The sequence below is a fragment of the Hordeum vulgare genome, chromosome 6H (assembly GCF_904849725.1).
Source record: "Hordeum vulgare subsp. vulgare chromosome 6H, MorexV3_pseudomolecules_assembly, whole genome shotgun sequence".
In the NCBI taxonomy this organism is placed as follows: Eukaryota; Viridiplantae; Streptophyta; class Magnoliopsida; order Poales; family Poaceae; genus Hordeum; species Hordeum vulgare.
Genome location: NC_058523.1, coordinates 132,898,589 through 132,906,609, shown reverse-complemented (window position 1 = coordinate 132,906,609; position 8,021 = coordinate 132,898,589).

Here is an 8,021-nt window from a genome sequence, read left to right as displayed (position 1 = left end):
AAGGACACGATGTTGCCCTTGTACACATCTTCTCCAGAATCATACTGCGCACATGAATGAATTACATTAATACATTATAGATTCATATACACCATGTCAAAGGAACTAAATGAACAATCTAAATTTCAATTAGGCTTACCTCATATTGTTCGTTGTCACTATACTCTGGATCGTGTGGGTCCAACCCAGTAAGGGCCAGCTTCCTCTTTTTTCCCCAACCATCATCCTCCTGAATATACAATTACATCCATCACTAGTAAATACATAAGCCAATTGGAAATTTAGATATGCACACATGACACATTGATCATAGGGCTAATATACTATGATCCTATTTGCATTTTCCATTGTCATGCACACACATTGAACAAGAGAGCTAATATAACTACATATTGTGGACATTCAAAACCCCAATCTTCGTAGCATTCAAAAACAAATCTAATAGGGACCCAATCTAATAAGCATACATGTCTGTAGCATTAAAAACCCAATCTGTGTAGCATTAGTAACAAATCTAATAAGCATACATCTGTGCAGCATTGAAGCACAGAGATCCCTATCTCTCATACAGATCTATCTAGCATTTTTTCAACGAATGTAATCCAAAAAACCCTAGTATAAAAACTCCCACCCCCCATACAGAAAACCCCGGCCCATCCGTCAAACCAACTACTCTAACCATCTGTACTACCATATGAATCACAATCTAACCAATGCAACTAACTCTATAAGCTAATATACTAAATATTAAAACTAACAAGCAAGTGCAAATACCTCCTGCTCCTCGCCAGACTGCGCATCGGAGGTATTGGGATGGACTGCGCCGCTCGACGTCGTCACCTTCTGCTTCGGCAGCACTGACGTGGAGCCCGCCACCTCCTTCTCCACATCCGCAGTGGTTGCGAGTTTCCTGGCACCACCGTGGACGTTGTCAACGTCCTTCATTTCATCCACGGTCACCATGCCATGCAGCTCCACTATATCTCCAGATGTTTCACCGGTGTCGCCACAAGCTTCCGCCATCGGATAGATGGAGGCGATGAAGGTGAGGAAGAGGATGCGGTGGGGAAGAGTGAGATGACGCCGGTGGGGGAGATGAAGATGATGCGGCAGGGAGGGAATTTGAGGGAAAATGGTAGGGGCGATGCCTGGGAGGTGGTTCCCCCTCTTTATACAATGGCACGTTCCAGGCATGTCCCATAGACATGTGCTACCCCACGACCATGGTATGTTGCATGCGCCCACGTATACGAATACCACTGTACGGTCAGCATAACAAACCACTATACGGGTAAACTCTCAAAGGTGGACTCGGCCCTATGCGGCCCCACTCCAGAGTTAACGGTCAAAGGCATTGACCCGACGACAACATACGTTGTAACCTATTCTGAAGGTTTCGGGCAAGGGAGTGGGGAAAAGTGAGCAAAAGTTAAGAGCATGGGGATGAATGAGTATCACCATCAAAAATAAAAAAAACTATTATAAATTGGTTTCTAAATGCCCAAAAAGTATCCTAGAATGATAGTATATTAGCATGGAACAATCAAAAATTATAGATACGTTGGAGACGTATCACCATCCCCAAGCTTAATTCCTACTCGTCCTCGACTAGGTAAATAATAAAAACAGAATTTTTGATGTGACATGCTATCCATAATGTAATCTCTTGTATGTATGATCATTGAGAAATATTGAATTAACAATCAGCAACATAATAATATTTATTAAGTATAAGCAACACAATTATTGATTTTCAAATTATACGATCCTAAAAGAATGTTTACCCCCTATTCATCTTTATTGTATTAGCAAGGCATGACTCTGTCTTCACCACATAAATACAAATCTTAAGCACCACGATGTTCAAGTCAGGCAATTGGATCGTACTTTTTCAATATGCATCAACTTTTTATTCTATATATATATATACATATATATATATAGTGGGCTTTTCTCTTTTTTTCTTTCTTTTTGCCTCCCCATAATTGTTTTATGGTGGGCTCATTTGGGCTCCCCCATTTTATTTATTTTTCTTTCGGAGTCTCATCCCGACTTGTGGGGGAATCATAGTCTTCGTCACCCTTTCCTCACTTGGGCAATGCTCTAAAAAGGATGATCATCACACTTTTATTTACTTACAACTCAATATGGAGAACTGATAGGAAGATGTGACTCTCTGAGAATGCTTCTGGCAGTGTACTAGGATGTGCAATGATCTAGTGTGACATGTATCAAAACATGATGGAAGGTGGCGTTGCCACAAATACCATGCCAGCTCTATATGATCATGCAAAGCAATATGACGATGAACAAAGTAGTCATGTGAAGTCACGATGGAATTTGCATGGCAATATATCTCGGAATGGATGTGGAAATGCCATAATAGGTAGGTATGCTGGCTGTTTTGAGGAAGATATAATGAGGCTTATGTTAAATGGATCGTATCATGCCGCGGGGTGTGGATGCACGAGCAAAAGTTGCACCAATCCTCGAGTTGAGAATGGGCTATGCACGATACCGAAGAGGCTAGCAAGTATGAGAAGGTAAAAGATGTGTAGTCCAAGGTGTCACATTAGTCATAAAGAACTCACATACTTATTGTGAAGTTTTATTAGTTTTATCACACATCAAAGCACTACTCGCATGGCCCGAGAGAGGGGTTGGTAGGAGTTAGCAGCCGCGCGCCCCCGGCTTGAGACAACACTAGGATTTTAACGAGGAATAAGAATTCTCACACATCATCACCATGCCTCCTTAATATTTAGATGAACAAAAAGTTAACACCCTTTAATACCGACACTTATATGAATCAACAATTATGGACTTACACCTTTTTCATATTACAATATCAATGTCATTAACTCATAATTTCTCTATGTGTGCTACATGATGGTTTTGATTATCATTCATTGAATGCCTTTTATTTTTGGACTAGTACTATGACCCATGCAAATTACAGTCACTATTTATTCAGCTCTCAAACAAATATAAGTGAAGAACGAGAGAAAATTATTTCTATATAATCTACACGCCACCGTACTCGAAAAGATATAAGTGAAGTACTAGAGCAACTGCCAAGCTCAAAAGATCTAAGTGAAACACATAGAGTATCCTAGAAAAACATAATGAAGGTGAGTCTCTCTCTAATAGGTGTGTCCAGAAAATTATGATTGTGAAAAACTGAAAGTAAAAGCAAACAAAAGCAAACGACTCAAGCAAAACACATATCATGGATGAATAAAAATGTAGCTTCAAGTGACATACCGATGGTTTAAGACGAAAGAGGGGATGCCTTCCGGGGCATCCCCAATCTTAGACGCTTGAGTCTTCCTTAGAATAATACTTGGGGTGCCTTGGGAATCCCCAAGATTAGTCTCTTGCTACTCCTTATTCCATGGTCCATCGCGATCACACAAAAACTTGAAAACTTCAATCACACAAAACTCAACAAAACTTTGTGAGTTCCGTTAGTATAAGAAACATATTTCATACTTTAGGTACTGTTATAAATTGATTCTTAATTTATAATTGCATAATAGTTACTGTATTCTAACTTATCCGTGACTTATATGCCCCCATAGAATCCATAGCATCATCAAAACAAACAAACTATGCAGGCGAAACAGAATCTATTTAAAACAGAACAGTCTGTAGCAATCTGTAAATATACCATACTTCTGTAACTCTAACAATTCTGAAAAACTAGGAAAACATGTAGAATTTGTACAGAAATATTGTGTAAAAATTTCAAGAATTTAGCACGCTCCAGCAGAGAATTATAAATTCTGCACTGGAGACGAAAGTTTTTGTTTTTGCACAGCATCAATCATACTCATCAAATAAGTTATCCCAAAGGCTTTACTTGGCACAAACACTAAGTAAAACATAAAAACATAATCATTACATAGGCAATAATCATGTCAACAAAAAAGAAAAGAAACTAAAAAGCAAAAAATTAAGATAACTATTGGGTTGTCTCCCAACAAGCGCTATTGTTTCATGCCCTTAGCTAGGCATAATGCATAGTTTCAAATGTTGTCATCTTTGACACTCAACCCATAAATGGCTCTCATGGATGATTAATAAGGTGGTTTAATTATGTTTCTAGGAAAGTGTTCCATCCCTTTATTTAATGGGAATTGGAACCTTATGTTTCCCTCCTTCATGTCAATAATTGCACCTATAGTTCATAAGAATAACCTTCCAACTATATGGGACAAGAAGGATTGCAATTAATATCAAGCACAATGAAATATAAATGCACATAATATTTATTTGTGATAATAAGCACATCGTTAATTCTACCTAAATATTTCTTGATGGTAGAATCCGCAAGATGCAAGTTTAGGGAACACGCTTCAATATTGGTGAGACCAAGCACATCACATAAAGTTTTTGGTATGGTTGAAACACTAGCACCAAGATCACACAAATCATTGCAAATCCTATACCATGCATCTTTTGAACTTTCTCCTCCCCTTTGTTTAAAATTTATAACATAATTAGCAGGAGTAACACGAACAAAAGAAGAAGTAACCATGACTTCAAACAACATACTAGAACAAGCGAAGGTAAATATTTTTGTATTTAAATTTGAATGTGAAAAACTAAATATAAGAGCAAATAAAAAGAAGACCAAGTGAACTAAAATTTATGAGAAGCTACTTGATAGTTGGTGATGATATTCCCCGCGAACGGCGCCAAAAATCCTTCCTAATGACAGTGATCTGCGTTGGGTTTTCCTTGAAGAGGAACGGGTTATCGCTGCACAATACGGGTAAGTATTTCCCTCAGTTATGAAACCAAGGTTTGTCGAACCAATAGGAATACCAATCCTCAACCATCTCCAGCGACTCCACACAAAGAAACAAACAACTTGCACCCAACGCGGGCAAGAGGGTTGTCAATCCCCTTGATCTCATTATCCGCAAGCAAATGAGGTGTGTGTGCATAATTGTTGATAATTGTAAATTGCAAAATAAAATAAAACACAAATAATGGCAGCGAGGTAATAGTAGCGTTTGTAAATATATAAGTGAATAGACTCGGGGGCAGTAGTGTTCCCTAATGGCATCTCTCATGGCAAAGGCATATGATTGGTAAACAAATTAGTGTTGGGGAATTGATAGAACATCGAACAATTATACAATTTTCACAGCAATGATCATGTGTATATAGGCATCACGTCCATAAGAAAATAGGACGACTCCTGCCTGCACCTATTACTATTACTCCACTTCAGGAGCGCTTGTATGCTTGCCTCTCTACGTATTAAGTAAAAACAGAGTACTGCTTGGAGAACAATGACATGATGTAGAGAAAGTAAACTCAATTAATATGAATAAACCCCATCATTTTATCCTTCGTAGCATCAACACAAAGATGCATCTTGTCCCATTCTGTCACTGGGATATAGAAATAGGTCGAGTCCTGCGTGCACCTACTACAATGCACCACTCCCACTGAAGAAATATTAATCTAGTTGGCCAAACTATTGTTGGAAATATGCCCTAGAGGCAATAATAAATTGGTTATTATTATATTTCCTTATTCATGATAATCATTTATTATCCATGCTGGAATTGTATTGATTGGAAACTCAAATACATGTGTGGATACATAGACAACACACTGTCCCTAGTGAGCCTCTAGTTGACTAGCTCGTTGATCAAAGATGGTCAAGATTTCCTGGCCATGGTTAGTGTGGTCACTTGATAACGGGATCGCATCATTAGGAGAATGATGTGATGGACAAGACCCAAACTATAAACATAGCATATGATCGTGTTAGTTTATTGCTACCGTTTTCTGCATGTCAATGTATCTGTTCCTATGACCATGAGATCATGAAACTCCCGGACACCGGAGGAATACCTTGCGTGTATCAAACATTGCAACATAACTGGGTGACTATAAATGGGCTCTACAGGTATCTCCGAAGGTGTCTGTTGGGTTGGCATGCATCAAGACTGGGATCTGTCACTCCTTGTGACGGAGAGGTATCTCGGGGTCCACTCGGTAATACAACATCACAACAAAGCCTTGCAAGCAATGTGACTAAGGAGTTAGTTACGGGATCTTGTATTACGAAACAAGTAAAGAAACTTACCGATAACGAGATTGAACTAGGTATGGATATACCAACGATCGAATCTCGGGCAAGTAACATACCGAAGAACAAAGGGAATGGTATATGGGATTATATGAATCCTTGACATAGAGGTTCGACCTATAAGATCTTTGTAGAATATGTAGGATCCAATATGGACATCGAGGTCCCGCTATTGGATATTGACCGGAGAGTGTCTCAGGTCATGTCTGCATAGTTCTTGAACCCGCGGGGTCTGCACACTTAAGGTTCGGTGACGTTTCGGTATAGTTGTGTTATAGGTGTTGGTGACCGAAGGTTGTTCGGAGTCCCGGATGAGCTCCTGGACGTCACGAGGAGCTCCGAAATGGTCCAGAGGTAAAGGTTGATATATAGGAAGTCCTGTTTTGGTCATCGGAAAGGTTTCGGGCTCATCGGTAGTGTACCTGGAGTGCCGGGATGGTACCGGGGGACCACCGGGAGGGGTGTGACGACCCTAGGGGCTTGATGGTCAAAGAGAGGAGGTAAACCAGCCCCTGGTGGGCTCGCTGACGCTACCTCTAAGGGCCCATGCGGCTGGATGAGGAATAAGGAAAAAACACAAGGTGGAAAAGGTTTCCAAGTGAGAGAAGGGGAATCCTCCTAGGAGTAGGATTGGAGGAGGAAGCGTCCTCTCCTCCCACTTCCGCCGACCAAAGGGGAAACCCTAGGGCCGACGGCCTCCCTCCTCTCCTCCTACATATACTAGAGGTTTGAGGGCTTTTGAGATACAATAATTTCAGCCAGGTGCTACCTCAACTCTAGATCACAGTTTCTCCTCTAGATCGGTTTTCTGCGGTGCTTAGGCGAAGCCCTACAGAAACAGATTCACCACCACCACCGCAGCGCTGTCACGCTGACGGAGAACTCATCTACTTCCCCGTCTCTCTTGCTGGATCAAGAAGGCGAATATCGTCATCGAGCTATACGTGTGCCGAACGTGGAGGTGCCTTCCGTTCGGTGCTAGATCGGGACGGATCGTGGGACGGCGGCGATTTGAATCTCGAAGACGTTCCACTACATCAATCGTGTTTCTTAACACTTCCGCTTAGCAATCTACAAGGGTACGTACATGCACTCTCCCCTCTCGTAGATGATCATCACCATGGATAGGTATTGCGTGTGCGTAGAATTTTTTTGTTTCCCATGCGACGTTCCCCAACAACTATTTCAATAGACCGGAGAGCATTATGAAGCTATGATGATCATGCAATTAAGAATCATAACAATCAGAGGTGACTCAAATACTTTTCATGAATAATATGAACATAAACCCACAATTCATCGGATCCCAACAAACACACCATACATAGTGATTACATCGGATAGATCAAAGCAAAGATGGATGAACATGGTATTGAAGATCATAAGAGAGAGATAGAGAGATTGCCATCTAGGTACTACCTACGGACCCATAGGTCTATGGTGAACTACTCACACATCATGATGAGGGCAGCAAGGTTTATGTAGAGGCCCTCCGTGATTGATCTCCCCTCTAGCAAATCGCCGGAACGGAGGTTTAGATGGCCTCCCGTTAGAACATAGACTTGCCGCGGCAGAAAAAGTGTTTCGGTAGTGCTCTTAGGGTTTTTGGAATATTTGTGAATTTATAGGCGAGAGAGGGACGTCGGTAGGCATCCTGAGGGGCCACAAGCCATCAGGGTGCGACCAAGCCCTGGGCCACGCCCTGTTGACTTGCGCCTCCCTCGTGCGGCCTCTCATCCACTTCCCTTGCGGCGGCGGAAAAAGTGTTTCGGGAGTGCTCTTAGGGTTTTTGGAATATTTGTGAATTTATAGGCCAGAGAGGGACGTCGGTAGGCATCCTGAGGGGCCACAGGCCATTAGGGTGTGACCAAGCCCTGGGCCACGCCCTGTTGGCTTGCGCCTCCCTCGT